Source organism: Loxodonta africana, unplaced genomic scaffold, assembly GCF_030014295.1.
Source record: "Loxodonta africana isolate mLoxAfr1 unplaced genomic scaffold, mLoxAfr1.hap2 scaffold_57, whole genome shotgun sequence".
NCBI classification, from domain to species: domain Eukaryota; kingdom Metazoa; phylum Chordata; class Mammalia; order Proboscidea; family Elephantidae; genus Loxodonta; species Loxodonta africana.
In genome coordinates, this window is record NW_026975294.1 from 1,261,034 (window position 1) to 1,287,272 (window position 26,239).

Below are 26,239 nucleotides of genomic sequence, written 5' to 3' on the forward strand. Positions count from 1 at the left end.
TTTCTTCCAAATACAGAAAACATAATTATGAAAATGTTCTTGCTATTGATTATATTGTTTACCAATCTGTTCGTATGGGATTTTTGGTACTTCACTTGAAAAATGAGTCCAAGGTACTGTGATGTGATTGTTTACTTTGTGTGGCCTTTCTAGCCATGGTCTTATAACATCCACCCTGGTGCTTGGGCAGGACTCTGTGATAGGGTAATTGTGGCTCACCAAGGGGATTGTTTAGTTTTCCCTTCAAAGAGAACCAGTTCCAGAGCAAAGAGGAGGATTCAACTCCCATCAAGGAAGAACAGCCAAGAGCCGAGTGTATATTATGGACCTGAGATCCCTGCACTGAGAAGCTCCTAGAAGCAGGAGACTGAGATAGAGAGAGGAAGCTGTAACCCTGAAGATGGTAAGATGCCATGGCAGGAGAGACCAAGCAACAGGGACCTGGCTATAGGAGATGATGGCCCATGGAGAAGGAAAGCTGAGTGCCTTTGGAGAGAGGCCGGCCCAAGGCCAGGCAGAGGCACGCCTATGAGCACAGGAGGGAAGAGGCTGTCCTGATAGAAGAACTGTATTCTGAGTGTGTTTGAGCCTGAGCTATAACTCTTACTTCCCTAATAAACCCCATAATCGTGAGTATGGACTGTGAGTTCTGTGTGGCCATTGCAATGAGTTATTGAACCCGGCAGAGAAGTAGGGAGTGCTGTGTGAGGGACAGTTGGTGTCAGAGTTAGTGAAGATGGTGGAGAGAGGATAGTTTTTCACCAATGCCTTCAATGCAGCTTCGATTTCTTCCTTTTATACCATCAGTTCTTGATCTTATGCTACCTCTTGAAATGGTTGAAAATTATCCAGTTCTACTGCAGTGGCTGTATTAATATCAGACAAATTATACTTCAGAAAAAGGAGTATTATTGGGAATAAGTAGGGACATAACATAATAAAGGTTCAATTCTCCAAAAAGATACAACAATCCTAAATGTGTACGTGTCTAACAACAGCGCTCCAAAATACAAAAACTAATAAATCTGAAAGGGGAAATGGACAAATACGCATTTATAACTGGTATCAGTACTTTTCTATCAATAATTAATAGAGCCCTGCTAGTTGAAGTCCAAAGCATCTGTATGAACCACTCATGGATGTCTATGTGTGTGTGTATGTATGTCTGTGTATGTGCGTATGTATGTATATAGTATAAAGAGAAGTAATACAGAAATAAACATAGATACATGTTGTAGTCCTTGGGAGGTACAAACGGTTAATGCATTCAGCTGCTAACCAAAATGTTGGAGGTTTGAGTCCACCCAGAGGCACTTCGGAAGAAAGGCTTGGTGATCTACTTTTGAAAAATTAGCCATTGAACTGACACACTTGTGTGTCAGTACTACTCTGACACACATGAGGGGAGGGGTCACCATGAGTCAGATCAGCTTGATAGCAATCGAATGATTTTTTTATGCATTCTGCCAATGTTTGTCTTTTAATTGGTATCTTAGGCTGGGTTCTTTAGAGAAGCAAAACCAGTGAGGTGTATATATATATATTTATATATAAATAGCTTTATATCAAGAAAATGGCTCACGAGGCTGTAGAGGCTGGTAAGTCTCAAGTCCATGGGTCAGGCTTGTGGCTTCTCCTGACTCACATAGATGCAGGGACTGCAGAACTCAAGATCTGCAGGTCATACAACAGGTCTGTGGCTCACAGGCTGCACAGGCTGACAGATCTCAAGATCGGCAGGTAAGCTGGCAGGCCGCAGCTCACAGACTGCGGAGGCTGATGAATCCCAAAATTGGAAGGTAAGCTGAGAGTTCAAGTCCCAAAAACTTGAGATCAGATGAAGAGGAGCCAGCTGCAGAACTCAGAGTGAGCAAAAGCTCAAGAGCCTTGCCAGAAAGTCCACCTATATTGGATGCAGTCCACACCCCTGAGGAAACTCCCTTAGATCTGATTGGCTACTCACAGCAGATCCCATCATGGACGTAATCACATGATATCACATCTCATCATGGAAATGATTGCATCGTTATACGACTGCTAAACTACATCATAACTGGCAAAGCACTGAGAATCATGGTCCAACAAAGTTGACATACAACTTTAATGATCCCAATTGTGAATTTAATCTATTTAAATTTAAAGCGATTAATGATAAGGAAGGACTTATGTCTTCTACTTTGTAGTAGGTCATATACGTATTTTGTTTCTCATTTTCTTCACTACTGTCCACTTTTGTGTTTGACTGATTTTTTTCAAGTGTACAATTTTGATCCTCTCCTTATTTCCTTTCCTTATATTTTTTAACTTCTTAGTGGTGACCATGAGGATTACAATTAATATCTTATGTTTATAACAATCTTCTTTTAATTAATACAAATTTAGCTTCAACAGTATAGAAAATACTGCTTTTATTCAGCTCAGTTACCTCCCCTACTTACGTTGCTGTTACAAAAATTGCATCTTTATACATTGTCCATTAAGAGAGATGTGTAAGTATTTTTATGCATTTGTGCTTTAAATCATATATGAGAAAAAGAGAGGCGTGATATAAAAATATTACTGACTTTGTTTTATCTAAGTAGTTACCTTTACGGAGTCTTCGTTTCTTTTTATGGCTTCAAGTTACTGTCTAGTGTCCTTCCGTGCCAGCCAGGATGATTCCCTATAGCATTTCTCATAAGGCAGTTCTGCTGCTAACACACTCCCTCAGGTTTTGTGTATCTGGGCATGTCTTAATTTCGCCTTCAATTTTGAAAGATAGTTTTGCTAGATATTGACATCTTGGTTCATAGTTTTGTTTCTGTATTTTTTTTCCAGTACCTTAAATACATCATCCCACTATTTTCTTGTCTCAATGGTTTCTGATGAAAAATCAACAGTTAAACTTGTTGAGACTCTCTTGTACCTTAGGAGTCACTTATCTCTTGCTGCTTTCAAGTTTCTGTCTTCGTCTTTTGACATTTTGATTATGTCTGTCTGTGGATATCTGTGTATTTACTGTCCTTTGAGTTTATTGAGCTTCTTGGATATCTAGATGACATTTGGGAAACTTCCAGTCATTACGTTTTTAAATATTCTTTCTGTCCTTTCATCTTTCTTTCCTTTCTGGGACTCCCTTAATGAGTATATTGGTATGCTTGATGTTGTCCCGCAGGTCCCTTAGGCTCTGTTCATTTTCTTCATTCTTTTTCCTTTATGCTCCTCAGTTAGAACAATTTCAGTTGTGCTTTTTCAAGTTTACATTTTCCTGCTTTCTTGCTCAAATCTGCTGTTGAGCTCCTCTAATGAAATTTTTATTTCAGCTCTTCTACTTTTCAGCTCTATAATTTCTATTTGGTTCTTTTGTATAATATTTCTTTATTAATATTTTCTACTTGTTCATAACATTCTTCTCTTGGTTTCCTTTTTTTGTGTGTGTGTCTATGGTTTGTTTAGCTCTTTGAGGAAATTTAAGACAATTGGTTTAAAATCTTTGTCTAGTAATCCCAATATCTGTGTTTCCTTAGGGATGCTTTCTGTTCATTTCTCTTCCTTCTTTCTTCTTAACAAATGAACCATCCTTTTCTTTTTTCTTTTTATGACTTAAAATAGTGTGTTGCAAACTGGATATCTTAAATATTATAATGTAACTCTGGAAATCAGATTCCCTCCTGTCATTAGGGTTTGCTTTTTTTTTTTTTTTTAATTGTTGAGGGCCAGTCATCCATTTGCTCAGTGATGTTTCCAAACTATTTCTGCAAAGATTGTATGTCTTCTCATGTGTGGACACTGAAGTTCTGTTCTGTTATCTCATCAGTCAGTTCATGACCTGACAGTGCTTTCTTTAAATGCTTGTAGCCAAAAAGGAAAAGTAACATTATCCCAGTCTTTGCAGATTGGCTCTGAACTGGTGCGTTCTTTCAATGCTAAGCAAGAGTGCCTAAAACTCTGCCCTAGCCTTCACTTCCTGCCCCCATGGAGCCCAAAGATCAGCCAGAGGTGCAAGCCTAAAGCTTTGTCAGGATCTTTATGAGCATGTCTTCATCCTTAGGCAAGAACATTGCACTTCAGATTCCTCAGTATATGTGGTAGCCCTTCAAAGCCCTTAAACCACCAACCATTGTCCTCTCAGCCTCCTTTTTTCCAAGCTTTTGGATGTCTCTGCTGTTTTCTCTGTCCTTCATCCTTTGACCCTGGAGGTAGGACCAATTCTTTGAGCTTCGTACTCCTCAGTTTCCATCACATCATACATTTTTTCTTGTGTGCTGTTGAGTGAATTCTGACTCATAGTGGCTATAGGATGGAGTAGAACTTCTCCAAAGGGTTTCTAAGGCTGTAATCTTTATGGAAGGAAACGGTCATATCTTTCTCCTGTGGAGTAGTTGGTGGATCAAATCAAAAGGTTTAACAGCTGAGTGCTTAACCAGTGCACTAGTGGGGCTCCTTTTGACATCATGCATCATAATAGATTTTTAACACACCCCTCAGAAACATAGAAGTCCATAAATTATCAAGGATACAGAAGATTTAACATGTAAAAAAATACCAAATTGATATATGTGTATGTGTGTGTATTATCTAACCATGAAAGAATATACATTCATCTCATGCACATACATAGTGTTTATAAAAATTAACTGTATACTGTGTTATAAAGCAAGTCTCAACAAATTTCAAGAGTCTGCAATAATATAGAGGATACTATGTAAGTACACCATAATTAAAAAAAAAAAAAAAACATCTTAGAAAAAGAAAATACAAAATCTCCATGTGCTTGGATATTTTAAAATACTATGAGTCAAAAAAGACATCATAATGAAAATTAGAATACATTTTGAAGTGAACAATTATGAACATAGTGCATATAAAAATTGGTGCAGTACAGACAATATAATATAGGAAATCTATAGCCTTAAAAATATAATTGGAAAGAACAAATCTTGAAAAATAAGTGAGTTAAACATCCATTCAAAATGTTGGGAAAAAACCAGAAACAAACATTCATAGGAATTTTTGTTTCTGTTGATGATTGAATACATGCAACAGACGATCAACAAAGACTAAAGTTCATTCTTAGAAAATGCTAGTAAAATTGACAAACTTTAGGCAAGATTGATCAAGTGAAAAAGAATGAAGATATAAAAAACGAATATCAGGAATTAGAAAGAAAATGACTACAGATCTTGCAGAACATAAAGATAACGTGAGAATGTTATGAACCGTATTAGCCAATAAATTTGCAAATTTAGGTAAAGTAGGCAAACGTATCATACCATGTAAGTTAATAACAACGATTCAAGAAGAAACAGGAAGCAAAAGTAATTCCACAACTGTTAATACAATTGAATTAGAGCTCAAACTATTCTCAAAAAGAAAACTTCATGTCAGATGGCTTTTCCTGCAAATTCTGCCAAATATTCAAGAAATATTTCACAAATTCTTCAATATAAAATGAAATATATACCCAAACTCATTTTATAAAGCTTGTAGAATGAATATTGATACCAAAACCTGACAAGAGCAGCAGAAGATGGGAAAATTACAGGCCAATGTCACTGATGAACATAGATGCAAAATATAAAAATAAATAGGCAAAACAAATCCAGCAATACTCTAAAGAAGAATATATTATGACCAAGTTGGGTCTATCCCAAGAATTCAAGGTTAGTTTAACAGTCGAAAATGAATCAGTATAATTTGCCATATGTACAGGAAAAATAAATGTGATTATATTAATAGGTGTAATAAAATAAGTATTTGATAACCTTCAGCATCCACTCATGTTTTTTAAAAGAACATCTAGCATGCCATGAGACCAGAAGAACCAGAAGGTTCCCGGCTGCTGTCGCTGAACATTTTGATCAAAGAGTCCATAGAAAAGCCCTGATGAAAAGGGGGAAAATGCAGAACAGAATTTCAAATGCTCATGAACCCTAGACTTTTTGGAGCCACTGAGGGTGAATGAACTCCTGAAACTATTGCCGTGAGATAATCTTTAAACATTACACCAAAAGCATTCCCTTGAATCATCTTAAAACCGAAGTATGAAAAAGAAAAAACCAAACTGTTGCTGTTGATTCCGACTCAGAGACTCTGTAAGACAGAATAACACTGCCCCATAGAGTTTCCAAGGTGCAGGTGGTGGATTCAAACTGCTCTTCTTTTGCTTGGCTACTGTATCACTTAACCACTGTGCCATGAGGGCTCCAGAACATAAGCTTACTTAACTAATAAAAATGGTCTACCTTGAGCATATGCTCTTTTAAGAACTGTCTACATGGCATCAGATTGACAACAGCTACTGAAAAGATTAGATAGAAACCTTAAGGAGCAGTGGGTTTATATTAATGACAGAGGAACAACTCAGAAAAGGAGGGTAAGAATGGTTGCACAACTTCAAGAATGTAGCCAGCTTTATTAAATTGTACAGGTAGAAACTGTTGAGTTGGTGTATTTTTTGCTGCATATATTCTCAACCACAAAAAATACATTTACAGGTAACAATTAACAAAAAATATCAAGGAGAGCTAAATATTTTGAAAATAAGACAGAGTTGCATGTGAGGGAATGAGTGGGGTGAGCTGTTTTAGATTAATAGTCAGTAAAGGCTTATGGGAGGAGGATATTTGAGGAGATAACTGACCTATATCAAAGGAGAGAATAGCTGTATGAAGTTCTGAAGGGAGGGATATTGCCAATAAAGGAAAGAGTTGTTTCTGAGGCCCTTAAATAACCAAGTGTTTTGGCACGTTTGAGGAAGCTCAGGAAATAAGTCATGGCTAGTGTGGAGTGAACTGAGGGAAGACTGTTAGGAAATGAGGTTAGTATGGTGAGCAAGCCCCGCATCATGAAAGACCATGGGAAGGATTTGGGAATTTTTCCTAATTGCCATGAGAAGCCACTGAAATGATGCTGTTATGTAGATTGTAAGAGGGAAGATCGGTGCATGGAGTCCAGTTTTAACCAAGAGATGATGGTGGCTGTAAGGTGGAGGTAGTGAGAAGTGGATAGAGTCAGGATTTATGTTAAGGTAGTGCCAAGAGTCCAGAATATGTCAATGGATTGGATGCAAGATTTGAATAAAGGAGAGAAATCAAGGATGATTTCTAGGTTTTTGTCCTGAACAACCCAGAGGATAGTGAGAACATTTGCTGAGATAAGGAAGACTGGGGAGGTAGATAAGACACTTGGACCAAGAATTTTATTTGAACCACATTAAGTTTGAGATGCCTAGTAGACATTCAAGGGGAGATGTGAGGTCAGCCATTGGTGAAGGAACAGGGCAGAGTATGTATATGAGGGTATCCTAGGGCTCAGGTGGAATCGACTGCCATGAATTGGCTCAGATAACCTAGACAGTGAGAAGTGATGAATGATGTTACTTAAACAGGGCATGGAAATCAATGAAAAAGGTGTGGGAGTGGCAGGGAAGCTAAGGTAGAGAAGTTTCTCTCTCCCTAAACCTGATTAGCTGGATTTGAAGACATCATAAGTTCCTGCATGAGAAATATCCAGCAAATTACCAGTTGATTTAATAAATTGATAACAAAGTTCACCTTTCAGCCAAAGATTGAAAAACAAACAAACCAATTGCCGTCTAGTGAATTCTAACTCTTAGCAACCCTATAGGACTGAGTAGAACTACCCCATACGGTTTCTAAGGAGCAGCTGGTGAATTCAAACAGCAGACCTTTTGGTTAGCAGCTTAGCTCTTACCCACTGCACCACCAGGACTCAGACCAAGAATAACACACGTGAGGAACTTACTCCTTAGTTCAATCAAGTATGTAGAAATTGAAATTTGTAATTTTGGAGATTCCCCTCTTTTTTTTCAAAATGGGGGGGCATTGAGATGAAGGATTTTCCCATGCCCACCATCCTAAGGGATTTAATTAACCCATAGTTGAGACATTGTAAACATCTTAAGAAATTATTACCTTTGAGAAACTTGAGGGTGAGTAGGCATATCACCTGGCTCCTCTTAAACTCCATTTAAAAACCTGACTTGAAGACTCATCTGCCTTTTTGAATAAGTGCCAGCTTGAATAGGCAGGGTTCAGGGAATTGCCAACCAAAGGTATGGTTTCTCCAGAGGCCTCCAAGGGGTGTAAAAGAAGAGCGGAGCCAGACCCCGTGCTTGGGACACACCCTTGGTAGGAAATATTTGAGTGTGTGTGTGGTGAGGGGAGCACTGGGTGTAGGAGAGTGGGGTGGGTGGGTAATAGGGAAATGCCTGTTTTTTTTTTTTAAGAAACAGTTTTTTACTTTTTTTTTTTTTTTTTAATTACAATGAACAGTTCAGTGGAGACACATTCCTTATCTGCAGGGGCTAGTGGAAGTGCTGATAGCTGAGAATGTAGCCTGCTCCCCAAGTGCGAGTTGGCATTTTGGAGAGAAAACTTGATGTTTGGAGCACTGACTGGCCCTGCCTTTTCTAAATAATTAAGGGTGGTGGGGTGGTGGTAAGAGAAAGAGGACGGTCTATGAACACTGACCCTGGAAAATTAACCCGAGTGTGTGGGTTGTGGATAGCAGGAAAAGAACATCACCCGCAAATGACAGCAGTGCCTTTATTTATTTATTTATGCTTCTTTTTAGTTCTGAGTTGTTTTTAAGCCAGAAATTAATGGGGCCACCATGAATTTTCAGAGAATGAGTTAAGTGTTTTAAATATTGCAAGGATTTACTTATATACGCTGTATATGAGAAAAGTCCTTACAGTTAAAGGGAGGGGAAAGAAAGTATATTCAGGAATTAAATTTTCACAGTTCTCTGAATTCTTATATTTCTCTTGTTGTCCATTTTTCTTTTTTTGTCCTTCATCCACCCCTTCCACCTTGACCCACTGTCTTCATCATCTAGTGCTGCCATAACAGAAATACCATGAGTGGATGGCTTTAACCAAGAGAAATTTAATACCTCACATTGAAGTAGGCTAATAGTCCACATTCAAGGCATCAGCTCTAAGGGAAAGCTTTCTCTCTCTTTCGGCTCTGGAAGAAGGTCCTTGTCCTTAGCCTTCCCATGGTCAAGGAGCTTCTCAGGTGCAGGGACCTTGGGTCCAGAGGACATGCTCTGCTCCTGGTGCTGCTTTCTTGATAGTCTGAGGCCCCCAACTCTCTGCTTGCTTCCCCTTCGTTTTATCTCTTGAGAGATAAAAGGTGGTGCAGGCCACACCCCAGGGAAAGGTGACCTGAGTGAGGGTGGTGTTACAATCCCACCCTAATCCTCTTAAAGTAAAATTACAATCACAAAATGGAGGACAACTACACAATAGTGGGAATCATGACCTAACCAAGTTGAGACACACATTTTTTAGGGTCATAATTCAATCCATGACACCCACCAAACCAATCTTGTCACCATCAAGTTGATTCCAACTCATAGAGACCCTAGTTGATTTGAACTCATAGAGACCCTATAGCATAGAGTAGAACTATTCCATAGAGTTTCCAAGGACTAGTTGTTGGATTCGAACTGCTGACCTTTTGGTTAGCAGCTGAGCTCTTAACCACTATGCCACCAGAGCTCCTCTTGATCCACAGTCCACCCTAATTCACCACTGTGTTAGAAACTAAGGTTTTGCTACTCTGAAATAAGAACCTTTTACTATGCTTTTGTGTTAGTGGTTGCTTTTGGTACGTCTTTAAGCACTGAACAGTTACCTCATACCCGTTAAAAACCCATTGCCACTGAGTCTATTCCAACTCATAGCGGCCCTATAGGGCAGAGCAGAACTGTGCCATAGACTTTCCAAGGAGCGCCTGGTGGATTTGAACTGATGACCTTTTGGTTAGCAGCCGTAGCTCTTAAACAGTACACCACCAGCGTGGGAGGGGTTTAACTGATGACACGATGTCTGGGCTCCAAGGGAGATGGAATGGATGTGCAGGAGAAGGGCATGCAGAGTCTGCCTGTATAGTCCCCAGAACTCTGTTCAAGATCATAACACACCTCAGTAATCACTTGAATCTAAACATACAACTTTAACAGTTGATGTAAATGACTTTACACATGAATTTTGGAACTCAACTCTTTCTCAATGGAAGTTCCTTCAACCTAGTCGTTTGTTTGTATTCCCTTAATAATTATGAAAGCTAACAATTATTGTGTTCATTCTGTGTGTAAGGCCTTTTTCTAAGTGCCTTGTGTGTTTTATTTAACCTGCGTAACAACCTTTTGAATAAGACCCATTTTAGAAATGGGAAACTGAGGCAGTGAGAGGTAAAGTAACGTGCCCAGATCACCCAGCTGATAAATTGAGTTAGGATTTAAACCCAGGCAGTTTGTTTCAGAATTTGCTTATGTAATCGCTGTACATGACAGTAGTGAGCCCTAGTGGCTCTGTGGTTAAAGAACTTGGCTGCTAACTGAAAGGTCAGTGGTTCGAACCCACCAGCCTCTCTGTAGGAGACAGATGTGGCAGTCTGCTTCAGTGAAAACCCTATGGGGCAGTTTTACTCTGTCCTTTGGGGTCACTATGAGTTAGAATCGACTTGATGACAGTGGGTTTTGGCACATAATACTAATGTGCAGTGTATTCTCTATGCCGTGTATATGTTCAGAAACTAATTTTCCTAACATTTATGCCATATATAGATTACCAATCCAGTTGCCGTTGAGTAGATTTTCACTCATGACTACCCCGTGAGTTTTCAGAGTAGGACTGCCCTCCATACGGTTTTCAATAGCTGTGACTATTTGGAGGTAGATTGCCAGGCCTTTCTTCCAAGGCAACTCTGAGTGTATTTAAACTGCCAACCTTTCAGTTAGTAGCTGAGCACTTAACTCTTTGTGCCACCTAATACATATATATACTAGGAGGTTTTCCTCCTTATTTGTACTTTAACGTTTTTTAGACTCTTACGAATACTTGTTCCTGGCAGTGAACTGGAGGCTAAAGAACAGAATAGGCACATGTAACCCTCTCTCACCTTCTCCCATCCCTCTTTCACAGAGATGAAATGAAAAGGAATTAATGAAGACAGATCACTGGATTAGGGCCCATACTCAGGACTATAACAGCATGGGGGGTTTCTCCTGTCACTTCAGTTCTTGTTCAGGAATTGGTACCTGCTTTTTGTGAATCACAAAGACCAGTGCTGTATATCAAGCCATTTAGATTTGGGGTATGGAGCAGTGATTTAAAAAAATTAAATTTTATTTTCAGAGATTTTTTCTAATAATTGTTTACATTTATTTATTTATTTTTAAAGTTAGACCCTGCTTTATTTTAGAAAGGAACAAACTTTCAAAGTTTTTAAGCAAACATTGGTCAGGGCTGGGCTTTTTTTTTATATTAACTTTTATTGAGCTTCAAGTGAACGTTTACAAATGAAGTCAGTCTGTCACATATAAGTTTGTATACACCTTACTCCGTACTCCCACTTGCTCTCCCCCTAATGAGTCAGCCCTTCCAGTCTCTCCTTTCGTGACAATTTTGCCAGCTTCCAACTCTCTCTATCCTCCCATCCCCCCTCCAGGAATTGGCACCTCCTTTTTGTGAATCACAAAGACCAGTGCTTTATATCAAGCCATTTAGATCTGGGGTATGGAGCAGTGATTTAAAAAAATTAAATTTTATTTTCAGGGATTTTTTCTATTAATTGTTTACATTTATTTTAATTGTATATTCTAAAACCCCTACAAAAAGGCATGAAATAATTGTTTAAATTTTAATTCATATGGGTCAAAATGTATGTTAAACTACCTATCGTCACCTTCACAGTCGTTGTTATGTTTGAGCCAATTGTTGTGGCCACTTGTTACCAAGTATGACCTGCTTCTCCAGGGACTGACCTCTCCTGACAACATGTCCAAAATATGTGAGATGAAGCCTCGCCATTCTTGCTTCTAAGGAATATTCTGGCTGTACTTCTTTCAAGACAGATTTGTTCATTCTTTTGGCAGTCCATGGTATATTCAATATTCTTTGCAAACACCGTAATTCAATGCCTTCAATTTTTCTTTGGTCTTCCTTATTCATTGCCCACCTTTCGTGTGCGTATGAGGCGACTGAAAGCACCATGGCTTGAGTCAGGCGCACATTAGTTTTCAAGGTGACATCTGTACTTTTGAACACTTTAAAGAGGCCTCTGGCAGCAGATTTGCCCAATGCAATGTGTCGTTTGATTTTTTGACTGCTGCTTCCGTGGGTGTTTATTGTGGATCCAAGTAAAAATGAAGCCCTTAATGACGTGAACATTTTCTCCGTTTATCATGATGTTGCTTATTGGTCCAGTTGTTAGGCTGTTAGTCTGTAGTCTATGATCTTCAGCAGTAAATGCTTTAAGGCCTCTTCGCTTTCAGCAAGCAAGATTGTATCATCTGCATATCTCAGGTTATTAATGAGTCTTCCTCCAATCCTGATGCCTTATTCTTCTTCAGACCAGCTTCTCAGATTATTTGCTCAGCATACGGGTTGAATACATATGGTGAAAGGATACAACGGTGATGCACACCTTTCTTGACTTTAAACCATGCTGTATTCCTTGTTCTGTTTAGATGACTGCCTCTTGTTCTATGTACAGGTTTCTCATAAAAACAGTTAAGTGTCCTGGAAATCTCATTCTTCCCCATGTTATCCATAATTTGTTATGAGCTGGAGTAGGTCTCAGAAATAATGTACCATTTCTTCCAGTTGGTTGTGCACGGCTGCCTACTTCCCTAGGTGGTAGCAGCTAAGGCCTGTCTCAGAAACACTCTCCTCCCCACTTAGCATGAGTTTTCACACTGTTCCATCTTCTTTCCCGTGTGTGTCTCCTGCCCTCCTCAGTGGCTGGGGAAAATGATAGTAGTCCACTGATGAGATTTATTCTTTTATTATACTTTATTTTATTATTTGTTTTTATAACATAGTTCTGTTAAAATCAAGGGTAATAAAAATGTTTGTATGATGGAAGTGGATAATCCCATCCACTGTGTCCATCTAAAGTTTCATGAGAAAACTGTACCCACAACAGAGGGCTCCCACTCCTCTGGCTCACTGTATTTTCTCCTTGTTTATTTGCTCTTCCCTCTTTCCTGATGGATACATGGGACCACTGAGCTTCAGGACTCCACAATTCTGCTTTTCATACCAGTGTTACTGTAATCTTGGGTTCATGGGCTGCCTTGCCACAGATTTACTCATTCTGTTTCTGTTAATTATTTCATTACTTAAAAATCTCTCATGAATTTTTCCAGAAGTACATTCTATTCCTCAAAAACTTGGAAGCAATGGGAAAGTATGCAAAAAAAAAAAAAAAAAAACAAGAAAACATACGTAATGCATACAATAAATTATTAACGTTCCGATATGTCTATTTTTTGGCTTATATTGGCATGTATGTGTATTAGAGTCTCTGGTTGATGCAAATGGTTAATATCTTGAGGTGCTGACAGAAAGTTGGAGTTCAGGTCCACCCAGAATTGCTATGAAAGAGAGGTCTGGCAGCCTACTTCCGAAAACTCAGCCATTGGAACCCCTATGGAGTGCAGTTCTACTCTGGCACACTGGTGTCGTCATGAATCAGAACTGACTCAATGGCAACTGATTTTATGTGTGTATTAGCACACACAGTTATGTGTATTAACACAGATATTATATCCTGATATTTTCATTCAACATTAGTCTTTTCATGGTAATTTTTTTTTTTTTTTAATGAGGGCATTAAATTACTTTATAATATTCTGTGTGCATGTAGTATATGTTTTTTAGCTTTTTGACTATAGTTGCAATAATGTGCATGTTTCTAGTAATCTTTAAGCTATACTTACATCTTTTTAACATACATCTCTGCCATTAAATCTCTGTTTAAGTGTTGTTTAACACTCATTACGCCTAAGGGATGGTCTCAGAAGTAGCCCTGATCAATTTTTCTCCCTCTTACTCATGAAGCCCCTTAATGTATTCCAAGGTATCAACTACGAAGGATTTTACGTACTTATCCTTTGTTTATTTTTCATTCACTCAGTATATTCCATGGGCCAGAAATAGTCTATGTTATGCAGATACAGTGGTGAAAGGTACACACTGTCCCTGTCCTCATGAAGGGGACAACCCAGTGCAGGTGGGAGGAGCACTGGGGAAATGCAGCTGAGCGCAAGGACAGACAACCCTCCAGGAACCACACTGGACTTCAGAGAGGCTTGTTGGCTGCTGTTCACCTGGCAGGCTTCTAGATACCAGAGTACCCTTGGGCTTGGTGCCTGCTCCTCTCTCTGTTGACACCCTCTCTCTAGGATGCCTCAGTGAGTTTACTGCTGTCTATTTGTAGCTAAGGACCTGAGGTTTATACCTCCATCCATTCAAACTCCTCCTGGGTCCAGACTCATGTATTCAAATGTCAGCTTAACTCTCTGTATTGACCTCTTTATGCATTATAATGATACATTCCTCATATGGCCATCATGAAAAGCAAACATGAAAGAAAAAGCACAGGAGTGCCTGGCACCAGGGTAGGTACTCAATGAACATTAGCTGTTGGTATTATTCTTGACATCTCCATGTGGGGTGAAATTTTATTTTCTGACATCTCCATGTGGAGATCTAACAGCTGCACCATGTTATCTAGGCTATGAAAAATTCTTGGTTCCAACCACCATTCCGTTCTTATCGATGAATTTCTCAAGGCTTCGGTGATGGGAGTGTGTGTTTTTCCACACAATGGACATGATTAGGAATGGTAGGCCAGGTCCTGCACAATAAATTGCTCCAACATTCCTATGGGTGACCACTGAGGCAAGTTTCAGCCACTGAATGTAGCAAAAAATTGGAACTACTCTCAGCTGTTCATGTGAGTACTCTCAATCCAGAAAATCTGGTAAATCAACTGTTAGGGATTGAATTGTGTCCCTCCAAAATGTATGTGGAAATCCTAACCCCTGTACCTGTAATTCTGACCTTGTTTGGAAATAAGGGGCCTGCTTTTATTATGTGAATGAAGTCATACCAATGTAGGGTGGGTCCTAAGCCTAACTCTTCTTAGTTATAAAAGGAGCAGAATACACACAGACACAAACAGGTGAAAAGGAAGACAGACAAAGAAGACAGATGCTTCTAGAAGGCCAGGAACACAAATGATTGCTGGGATCTACTAGAAGCTGAGGTAGACAAGGAAGGACCTCCCACTACAGCCATGCCCTGAATTCGAACTACTACCTGCTAAACTGTGAGAAAATAAATTTCTGTCCTTTAAAAGCCATCCAGTTGTGTTATTTTTTGTTATGGAGGGACTAGGTAACTAACACACATACCCATGCTTATAAGTTCAGCCCAGTGCAGAATAATTTTCTTCCCTCCTTGGTCTAGCCCACCCGAACCTGCTCTTTCCCTATCAGTGTCCTTTGCTTTCACCTAAGAGCTATGACAGAGTCAGCTTGATGCTGATGCATTGAAATTTCAATTTATTTTTTATTTATGATTACTATTAATTCCAATATTTTCTACGGTTTTCAATGGAGACAGTCCTATAATCTATGAATAGCAGTTATACTTTTTTTGTACTAGCTTACACTTCCAGTGTTAAATGTTTAATAAAAATAATGATAGAAGCATCCTTATTTTATTGTTTATTAATTTTAAAGAGAATGTCCCACACGTCACCATGAACTATCATGCTAGTTGTAGTTTTCCACGTTCGGGAACTCCTTTTCTGTTCCATGTTTGCTCCTAGTCCTTATCTCTCCGTGTGATTGGATTTTATCAACCTGCTTTGCCCCCATCTCTTGAGGTGAGCATATGTCTTCTCTTCTTTCACCTATGCATGTGGTGAATGAAATTACTAAATCTTTAATGTTCACTCAAATTTGTATGCCTACAATAAACCGCCTTGATCATGGCATGTTACCTGGTTTACCCTTTGCTGGATTTCCTTTGCTGGCATCTTATGTAGGGTTTTGCATCTCAGTTACTGAGGGTGCTTGTCCTCTAACTCTTCTTCTACCTTCCTTCTCTAATTTGTTATCATTTTTAAACTAGCCATAAGGATCAAGTTAGGGGAGTGCCTCATGGTTTTCTAATCTCTGTTGACTATGTACAAGATTAAAATGACTGTTTCTTGCATGTTTGCTGGAACCTGACTGGAAACGATCTAGGTCTGCCATTTTCTTTGTAGGGAGATCTTGAACTACTGACCCATTTTATTTAGTGGTTAAAGGCCTCTTCTGGTGCTAATTTACTTGTAAAAAATTCTGATGCATGTTCTAGATTGCTCGAATCTCATCTTTAAATATGGATTATCAGGGCTTGTAGCCTCACGCAAGCCAATTAATCAATCCCAGATTTCCCCAAAGTCAGGCTCTGCAACTATTCCTGGTACCAAATTCCCTCATCTAAGACTTATTTGCAAAGAAAGAGACAACAGTATGCTATCTACGCAGTTGTGTATCCCGCAGCCTTCTTGAGTCCATAAGGTGAGTTTTCTAATACTTTTTTTGTAACTGTTCTTTTTCTTAATTTTTTTCCTTTTTTCACTGCCAACGCCCCCCCCCCCCCCCGCCCCAGTCTAGTAGTTTTAAAGTTGTGCGTTTCAGGTTCAAGTCTGTAATCCAGCTGGGATTCTGTGTGTGCTGCATGTGTGCATCAAAAGAACACGCTTCTAGAAGCAGAAAGCAGGCAGTGCGACTGTTGGGTGGTTGGCGGGGAAGGGGGAGGGGAGCTGCTGCCCAGAGAGGGCGCCCGAGGGAGGCAGGAGATGCCGGGCTGCCCACCGCAAGCCTGCAGACTCCAAGGAGGCGGAACCTGCGTGCGCCATGAGCCTTTTGAGACAGGCCGAAGCCCGCCCAGCCGGGTGCTAACCTCGCACCCGCCAGGCTTGCGGGTTCCCCCAGGACTAGGGGAAGCCTAAGGCCAAGGAGGGCAAGACCTAGGGTCTGGACCTGGGAACTGGTTCTGCCACGTGTGATCGCAGCACTTATGCTGGGAAGGGGGGCAGGAAGCATATCGCAACGTGCGTCCGGACGATGACCCAGAAGGGCAGGAGTTGTGGTCATCCACGGACTCTGCGTCTGCATATGGACGCCCCCAGGGTGCAATTCCAGGAGCAGAAGGCAAAGCCACAGAGGCCACAGTGCACCTCGCCGATGCTCCCCAGGGGCATTGCCCCAAATTTGGGGAATAGTCCTTTCTCTGGGCTAGGGACTTTGTTTCCTCCATTGTCATCACTGACTGTGAGCAGACTCTTGTCTAGGCAGACTAATGAGGAGTTATCAAAATGAGCTTCAAAGTCCGGATTTGAGTTAAGGATCATAAATTAACACAGAGAAATACAACTTTAGCAATAAGTGCCTGCTTGAATCCCAAGTTGCCTGAAAACACGGAATTTCAGTCTTTCAGCTCCTCTGCTAATCTAGGGACTAAGAACAGGATCTCACTGGAGCTCAAAGATGTGGGGCACTGGGAATACTCTGGGTCTGTCTGCTCATGGCTGATTGCCTGATTCCCAGTTTTATTATACAGCTTAAATACAGACCAGAAGAGGAGTTTGGGGCTTGACACCTGACATCTTAACACCAGTTCCTGTTTCTTGAGGAAGGAAGAGGTAAAATAAATCAGCGTTTACTGTTTCCTTCTCCATCCCCGGAAGTCCTGATGAAGACCCTCTCAGGTAAGGATTGACAGGGAGTGGCTTGGTTTACTATTCAACTTTGTCCTTCAGTAACTTTGTTTATGTCCTGCATGTAAACTATTGTGCATTGAGAAGCATTCTTATTCTTGTGCAGAAGGACTAGACCTCCTGCAGAATGACTATATTGTGCCTCCCTCCGGCACCCCTGTCTGCGCAGCACCCCCCAACGCCAACTGCCCAACCGCCTCTCTCCTGGCATTCTGCTTCTAGAAGCATGTTCTTTTGATGCAGAGATGCAACACACACAGAATCCCAGCTGGATTACAGACTTGAACCTGAAGACCTTATGCAGAATGACTATTTATGAACCACTAAGCTCAGTACTAAAGCAGGTACTTACCCCTCAGAGAAGGCCCTGGGGGAGGTTGACACCTGCATTCCCCAGTGCTCCTGCTGCTCTAGAAGTGCCTGAAATGCCTCTCTGGGAAAGGCCTTCAGAGTAGGCTCATGGCCCACGTGGGAATTCAGGCCTATTTTTCTGTTAGAACATCTCATTTCGCTCTGAAAATGTTATTATCCAGTTTATTCACCAGGCATGAGTACAGACATCTCATATTTTCAAAACTAATCCCATTCTCTAATACTAATTTGCCACCAAGAGTATATTCCAAAGTTTTTCCAATAGGCTAGAAAGTCTTTGCAAAGAGGAGAGTCCTGTGCCATGTTGTGCAGTGACAACAGGGTTGGCATAATATGTTTACAGAGATACCTACCACTTTTTTTTATTTTTTATTGTGCTTTATTTGAAACTTTACAGAGCAAATTACTTTCTTGTTCAACCATTTATACACAATTGTTTTGTGACATTGTTTGCAATATTCATGATGTGTCAATATTCTCCTCTCCTATTTTTTTTTTTTATGCTCCAGTTCCCCGTTTCCATCCGCCATGATTCCTGTTCTGTCCTGCCCTCTTTTCTGTGCTTTTGGACCGGTTTTGTACTTTTGGTCTCATACACATGATTGAACTAAGAAACACTTTCTTCACGTGTGTTATTGTTTGTTTTATAGACCTGTCTAATCTTTGGTGGAGGGCGAACTTCCGAAGATACTTTCGACTTTGTTGCTTTCCATAATTCCTGAAATTCCAAGCCTGCCACCTGAAGAACTTCCTTTAGTGTTTCATTTAGAGCAAGTCTGGTGGCGATGAATTCTCTTAAGCGTCTTTCACCTGAGAATGTCAATATTTTTCCTTTACTCATGAAGGAAATAACAGCCTATAGAACACTGGGTTAATGTTTCTTTTCTTTCAGTGTTGAAAAAATGTTGTTTTCACAGCCTTTTGGCCTCCATGGCTTCTGCTGATGAATACAGAGTCACTCCAATTGTTTCTCCTGTGTGAGATGAGTTGTTTTCTCTCTAGCTTCTTTGAAGATATTTTCTTGGTCCTTGTTATTCCACAATTCACAATGAGGCATTTGGGCATAAAATTATGTGAGTTTAACTTGTTGGAGTTTGCATAGCTTGTTGAATCTGTAAGTTTATGTCTTTCAACAAATTGGGAAAGTGTTGAGCCAGTATTTCTTCAGATACTTTTTCTACACCACATATTTTCTCTACACCGTATGGAATTCCAATAAATAAATGTTAGATATTTTTGAATTTTTTTGAGGCTCTGTTCATTTTTTTTTCAATATTTGTTCTCTGTTTTCAGATTGGATATTTTCAATTGAACTGTTTTCATCTCATTGATCCTTTTGTCTGTCAACAGCATTCTGCTGTAGAGCTGATCAAGTGAATTTTTTATCTCTATTTTTCTGTTTTTCCTGTCTAAAATTTTCATTTGTGAATGCTTTCTATGTATTTTTCTATTTTTCTAAGTTGTGGCTGTTACTTCTTTGGGCATGGTTAAAGTAGCTTTTTAAAGTTTTTGTCTGTGATTCCAAGACTGTGTCTTACTTCAATCTTACAGAAAATGTCGATGTTGTTAGTTTTAGGAATCACTTGACCCAGTTATGTTCAGGCTGCAGGTTCTTTCCCAACTTCTGTATGCTGTGGCTCAGATGTCAGTTCAGATTTTGAAGACTTTGCAGTGATATTTGGATGTAATCTATGGGAGTGTCACTCAGTCTGGGACCTTGTTGGTGTTCTAACCCATAATGCAGTTCTCAAAGGATTGATCTACTTCTTAGGGTCACAGCAAAGCATATGCAACTGTGGGAGTGGGGGGCGTATGAAAAACAACTTTATGGTATCCCTCTCTTGAGCCGCCTGGTCTTTGTCTCTCTGAGGCTCTCTGATGTCTGAGCAGCTACCTTCCTGGTCCACTGGCAAGAATGTTGGGGCTTTAATCTCTTCATTCTGCTGTGCAATTAAGTGACTGGGTCTGCCTATGAGGCCAAATAATGGTAAGATGGAGAAAATGTAACAGAGATTCCTGTACATTATTTGGTCCTTATATACTTAGGTCAGAGAGAAGGCACACTGTTTCTGGTGATACTTCGTAACAGGTATGGAGAAAAAGGCATTAACAGGTCGATAGCTGCATACTAGGTGTTACGGATTAAATTCTGTCTTCCCAAAATGTATATATCAGCTTGACTAGGCCATGCTTCTCAGTATTGTGTGATTATCCACCATTTTGTCAGCTGATGTGATTTTCCAATGTATTGTAAATCATACCTCTATGAAGTTAATGATCGAGGATTTGAAGCAGTTATGTTAAGGAGGCAGGGCTCAGTCTACAAGATTAAGTTGTGTTTTAAGTCAATCTCTTTTGAGATATAAAAGAGAAAAGAGCAGAGAGACAGGGGGACCTCAGTACCACCAAGAAAGAAGTGTCAGGAGCAGTGCATCCTTTGGACCTAGGATCCCTGTGCTGAGAACCTTCTTGTCCAGGGGAAGATTGGTGACAAAGACCTTCCCCTAGGAGTGACAGAGAGAAAAAGCCTTCCCCTGGAGTTGGCACCCCGAATTTGGACTTATAGCCTCCTAGACTGTGAGGGAATAATTTTCTTTGTTAAAGTCATCCGTTTGTGGTATTTCTGTTACAGGAGCACTAGATATCTAAGACACTAGGTACCAGGAGATGTACATTTCCCAGCTCTTTCACTCCCAGGGACACTATGACTAAGTAGCCAATGCCATAAATCCATGCGAGCAGACTGTTCTGATTACTGCTTTGACTCTACTGTCTGTTATGGTAACCACACCCACCTTGTCTTTGTTGATTGAGTGCCACCACTTGGCTGCTACCACCACGGGGTCCAGTCAACTGCATTGTAGTCAGGTGTCTTCATTCAGTTAGGGCAGTTCTCACTGTGGACTCTTACTTACATAAAATAGCAACCACAGAAGTCTTCAATAATGCTGGGGCTTGCTTCCCAAATTTGTACCTCACTGCTATGGTAAAAAGAGAGCCCTCTGGGCACTCTGTGTGTGGGTCTGTGGGTCCAGCCTAATAAATCCATTCTGACATGCCAATTTCCCTCAGCCTTTGGTTACCTTCTCCTACAGTATACCATGGCAGATCTGCCATTTCCACTTGATTTATTGTAGGCCACCACTTAATCCATGCTTCAGTAAACCAGCCAAATAAACTATGAGATCCTTTTCTAACCTCTCAAGCTGAAACACTGAATGAAGAATCTATGCTTCCTGGGTCTATATCAATAAACTCAGACTAATCCACCTTTATGTTGCTTGCACCATTATCCCACACCCATAATAGCCATTCCCACACCTATTCACCAGTTTTCTGTATATATATATTAGAAAAATCAAGCAGTTCTTTTGGAGTTTAGCATACCTTCTCCTGGGTCACACTTTATAGTTCACGTTTTGGGGCTTGTTGGAACTGAAGTCTAGGTATAGGTCTAGAAGCAAAAATGGGTGGTGGCAGTGGGATGTTCAGCCGTGTCTTATATGGCATCTGCCTAAGGTGATGCCCCAGGCAATGCCCCAGACACCACCCCAGGAGACAACTGAAACAAGACACTTCAGGCACAGCTGGGATAATCTCATCAGATGGAGGTGGAAGGGATAATTGTTTTACTGGGAAGGGTGGCTTAGCCGGCAAAGTTAGAGAATCTCTTCAGATGGGAGTAAGAGGTCTGGTTCTGTTAGGAAGAGCGATTCAACAGAAATTGGAGGTTCATTGTCCCCCGCTTCCTGACTATCTGCCCATATGTCCTCATCCCGAGTTTCAGGATCCCATTTCTTCCCAATCAGTGCCCTCACTCTAACTTCAGAAACCATTTGAGGTTGGATATTCAACCGGCGCTTTAATTCAGTCACTCTTATGATAAGAATCTGAGTTTATTTTTGGCAGCATTAGCCTTGTTACTATAAGAAATATGGTTTTCTTTCTGGGCACAAGTGGCAGCTTTCAGATCTTGTATGTGGTGCTTGAGCTTTGAGTCCATTTCTTTCATTCACCAGTGTGGCTAGCAAAAGGAGGACCAACCAAGCAGCTTCCTTATTATTCTTATTCTGACAAAATTATAGAAAAGTATCAAATATGTAATCAGGCAGAGCCTTGTCTCTCACAAATATTTGATCCAGTTGTAGTAGTATTTTGCGTATTTCTATTGTCACCTCCCACCATGGATTAGCAATAGCCTATTTACTACTGGAGACAGTCATCAGTGCCTTTAAGACTAGCCAGACTTGAGAATCAATTCGGAAAACTCGTCCTTAAGATTTGGTTCCTCCAGAACCACTGTAGGTACCAAATGTCTTAGCCTGGGATCTCTAGAGATGCAAAACTGGTGAACAGAATATATATATACACACATATATATGAAAAAAAAAAGAGTGTGTGTATATATATGTGTGTGTATGTGTGTATATATATATATATATATATATATATATAAAAATTTTTTTTTAATATGGAAACCCTAGTTGCATAATGGTTAATAGCCAAAGCTGCTAACCAAAAGGTTAGCATTTCGAATCCACCAGGTGCTCCTTGGGAACTCTGTGGGGCAGTTCTGCTCTGTCCTGTAGGGTCACTATGAGTTGGAACCGACTCGACGGCAATGGGTATATACACACACACACACATGTGCATACATACATATGTTAGTTGTTGGTGTTAGATGCCATCGATCCTGTGTAAAACAGAATGAAACACTGCCTGATCCTGAACCATCCTCACAATCATTGCTCTGTTTGAGCCCATTCTTGCAGCCATTGTGTCAGTTCATGTTGTTGAGTGCCTTCCTCTTTTTTTCTGACCCTCAGCTTTTCCAAGCATGATGAGCCTCTCCTGGGACAGGTCCCTCCTGAAAATATGTCCAAGGCACGTGAGACAAAGTCTCGCCATCCTTGCTTCTATGGTGCAATCTTGGTGTACTTCTTCCCAGATGGATTTGTTTATTCTTCTGGCGATCCATGGTATATTCAGTATTCTTTGCCAACACCATACTTTGAATGAATCAGTTCTTTGGTTTTCCATATTCATTGTCTAACTTGCTCAAGCATGTGAGGTGATAGAAAATATCATGGCTTCGCTCAGGCACACCTTAGTCCTCAAAGTGACATCTTTCCTTCACAACACTTTAAGGAGGTCTTTTGCAATAGATTTGCCCAATGCAATACATTGTTTGAATTCTTGACTGCTGCTTCTGTGGGCATTGATTATGGATTCAAGTAAAATGAAATGCTTGATGACTTCAGTATTTTCTCTATTTATCATGGTGTTGCTTACTGGTCCAGTTGTGAGAATTTTTGTTTTCTTTATGTTGAGGTGTAATCCATACTGAAGGCTGTAGTGGTTGCTGTTCATCAGTAACTGCTTCAAGTCCTCTTTACTTTCAGCAAGCAAGGTCGTATCAGCTGCATATCATAGGTTGTTAGTGAATCTTTCTCCAAAACTAATGCCATGTTCTTCTTCTTACAGACCAGCTTCTCAGATTATTTGCTCAGCATACAGATTGAGTAAGTATGGTGAAAGGATACCACCATGACACGTAACTTTCTGATTTTAAGCCACACGGTATCCCCTTGCCCTACTCAAATGACTGCCTCTTGGTCTATGTAGATATTCTGCATGACTACAGTTAAGTGTTCTGGAATTCCCATTCTTTGGTAAGCTATCCATAATTTGTCATGAGCCACACAGTTGAGTGTGCTTGTATAGTAAACAAAAATAGGTAAACATCTTAGTGATAGTCTCTACTTTCAGCCAAGATCCATCAGACATCAGAAATGATATCCCACGTTCCATGTCTTCCTCTGTAACCAGCTTGAATTTTTGGTAGTTCCCTGTCTGTGTACTGCTGCAACTGTTTTTAAATTATATTCAGCAAAATTTTTCTTGCATGTGATGTTAATGACGTTGCTCGATAATTTCCGCATTGCGTTGGACCACCTCTCTTTGGAATGGGCACACATATAGATCTCTTTCAGTCATTTGGTCAGGTAGCTGTCTTCCAAATATATTGGAATAGACAAGTAAGCACCTCCAGCACTGCGTCCCTGTGTTGAAACATCTCATTTGGTATGCCATCAATTCCTGGAGCCATGTTTTTTGCCAATGCCTTCAGTGCAGCTTGGAGTTCTTCCTTCAGTACCATCAGCTCTTGATCCTATGCTACCTCCTGATATGGTTGAACGTGGACCAATTGTTTTTGGTGTATTGAGTCTTTGTATTCCTTCCATCTACTTTTGATGTTTCCTCTGTTGTTCGATATTTTGCCCATAGAATCCTTCAGTATTGCACCTAGAGGCTTGAATATTTCCTTCAGTTCTTTTAGCTTGAGAAATGCCAGGTGTTTTCTTCCCTTTTGGTTTTCTAACTCCAGATCTGTTCACATTATATTATCATACTTTGTCTTCTCCAGCTTCCCTTTCAGGTATTCTATTGAGCTCTTTTACTTTATTTTTCCTTCCATTCTCTTTAGCTACTGTACATTCAAGAGCAAGATTCAGAGTCTCTTGTGACATCCTCTTTGGTCTTTGCTTTCTTTCCTGTCTTTCTAATGACTTTTTGTTTTTTTCATATATGATGTCCTTGCTATCATCCCACAACTAATCTGGTCTTTGATCATTAGTGTGCAGTGCATCAAATCTATTCTTGAGATGGTCTCTAAATTCAGGTTTGATATACTCAAGGGCATACTTTGACTCATGGACTTGTTTTAATTTTCTTCAGCTTCAACTTGAACGTGAATATGAGCAACTGATCATCTGTTCTGCAGTCAGCCCCTGGCCTGATTCTGACTCAGGGTATTGACCTTCTCCATCATCACCTCCCACAAATTTGATTCCTGTCTATTCTGCCTGGAGTGGTTCACGACTATAGTCACCGTTTATGTTCCTGACGAAAGGTATGTGCAATGAATAAGTCATTGGTCTTGCCAAATTCTATCATGTAAGCTTCAGTGTCATTTCTATCATCAATACCTTATTTTCCAACTGCTGATTTGTCTGCTTTGTTTTCAACTTCGCATTCTAATTACGTAATTATCAGTACATCTTGATTGATCAATGCATCACGTTTGATCAGTTTCAAACTGTGGAACTTGGTAAAAACCTTCAACTTCTTCATCTTTCACATTCATGATTTATGTGTGAATTTGAATAATAGTCTTATTAACTGGTCTTCCTGGTAGGCCTGTGGATATTATCCTATTGCTCGTAGTGTTGTACTTCAGAACAGATCTTGAAATGTTCTTTTTATCGATGAATATGGTGCCGTTCTCTGCAGTATCTCAATCCTGGCATAGTAGAACATACCATTGTCTAGTTTAAAATGTCCAAAACCAAGCTATTTCAGCTTGGATTACTGACCTTTATGCATTCCATTTCATTTTTGATGACTTCCAATTTCCCTAGATTCATACTTCCTTCATTCCACATTCTGATTATTAAGGGATATTTGCATCAGTTTCTTCTCATTATGAGTTGTGCCCCATCAGCAAATGTCATTAAAGTGGGATCTACTTTGAGGAGGTAGCTCTTCCCCACTTGTATTTTGAGTGCCTTCCAACCTAAGGGGTTATCCTCTGTCATTGAATCAGACAGTGTTCCAGTACTATTTGTAAGATTTCACTGGCCAGTTTTTTTTAGAAATAGATCACTAGGTCCTTTTTCCTAGTCTGTCTAAATCGAGAGCTCCACTCAAAGCTGTCTACCATGGGGGACCCTGGTGGTATTTGAAATACCGGTGGCATAGCTTCCAACATCACAGCAACATGCAAGCCACCACAGTACAACAAACTGACAGAAGAGTGGTGGGAGTTAAAAATGAGAAGAACCAAAAAGAGTGCTTCTTCCATGTCTGCTGATTTAGAGGAACCATGAGAAATTGTCAAGTGAAGAGTGATTCAGAGAAAAACATGGGTAGAGTGTGACGTAATTTCCATAAAAACAAACAAATGAATGTGCTTACATGTGTCCCGGCAAAAAGAAGTGTGTAAAAGGGTACATATGTATCTTTGGACACTGGACACTTCAGGGGAGCAGGTACAATATAGTTATGTGGGGATGGCTCTTATTATAACTTCTATATACAAATCTCTATTGTTAAATGTATTATAAGAATGTAAAACCTTTTAAAGTTTAATAACATCATACGTGTATGTGTGTGTATTTGAAACTTTTTTTTTTTTGACTATTTTATATATGTGTTTTTTAGTTATCTAGTGTGGCTATTTTTTTTTTTAGTGTGGCTATAGCAGAGATACCACAAGTGGATGGCTTTAA

General features: G+C 40.0%; 1 long non-coding RNA gene across 1 annotated transcript; it reads left to right on the plus strand.

The window, feature by feature from the left end:
- Window positions 1–213: 213 nt before the first annotated feature.
- On the plus strand, window positions 214–24,774 carry LOC135229853 (uncharacterized). Its single transcript, XR_010320519.1, has 3 exons — window positions 214–403; window positions 17,420–17,567; window positions 24,687–24,774. It is a non-coding gene; the product is annotated as an uncharacterized LOC135229853 (long non-coding RNA).
- Window positions 24,775–26,239: the final 1,465 nt, after the last annotated feature.